Source organism: Penaeus japonicus, unplaced genomic scaffold, assembly GCF_977035675.1.
Source record: "Penaeus japonicus unplaced genomic scaffold, GWHDUDI00000001_assembly GWHDUDI00000003, whole genome shotgun sequence".
Lineage (NCBI taxonomy): Eukaryota > Metazoa > Arthropoda > Malacostraca > Decapoda > Penaeidae > Penaeus > Penaeus japonicus.
In genome coordinates this window covers 32,949,051-32,950,277 of record NW_028234405.1, presented here as the reverse complement: position 1 = coordinate 32,950,277, position 1,227 = coordinate 32,949,051, and positions in this window count along the sequence as shown.

Here is a 1,227-nt window from a genome sequence, read left to right as displayed (position 1 = left end):
TATATATATAAATATATATATATATATATATAAATATGTATCATATATTAATTAATGTACATGTATGCACACACACACACACACACATATATATCTATATCTATATATATATATCTATATATATATATATATATATATATATATATATATATACATATACATATACATGTACATACATATATACATACATATATATATATATATATATATATACATAAATACATATGTATATATATACAGTATATATATATATAGATGTATATACATAAATACATATGTATATATATACAGTATATATATATATACATATATACATATGTATATATATATATAAAGTATACATATATATATATATAAACGTATGCACACACACACACATATATATATTTATATATATATGTATATATATATTTATATAAATATATGTGCTCGTAAATATATATATGTATATATATATATATATATATATATTGTGATGGGTATAAGATTACTCTAATATCCACACATAGAGAAATAAAAGGTTGGTGTCAAACACAGCAGCTGATACGGTAACAATATATTATAACTTCAAAATAATCACAGTATAAAGACACGATATAATATATATTTGACAAGAAATGACTCTGGAAATAAAAATTAAGATTAGCACTGGTACACATATCGTAGATGCAGATGATTTGGAGGTTGGTGAAGGCAGTCGAGGTCAGAAGACCTTGTTTAACTTTGCTACCATCAGCATATCTCAGGTCAGCTCGCTAGGCGGGGCGATGACCCGTCTACAGGAAAAATAGATGGGGCTGATCCAAGTGTTAGCTTAGGTCGCTATTTCCAGAAGGGCCTAAATCGCAGGTGGTGCCTGGGAAGTGTCTTTGTCCGATCCCGGGGTGATATACGAAACCCGGTAATTAAGAAGATCACATCTGTGTATTGTAACTTGATCATATTTTCTCAGGTCAGACATTTGTGTTGTTAAACGTTAAATATAAATACCTTCATATATTTATATATATATATATATATATATATATATATATATATATATATATTTATATATATATATGTACATATATATATATACATATATATATAATATATATATATATATGTATATATATTTACGAACACTTATTTATATAAATATATATATTAATATATATATATATATACTGTATATATATAATATATATACTTATATATACATATATATATACATAAACATATAGATAC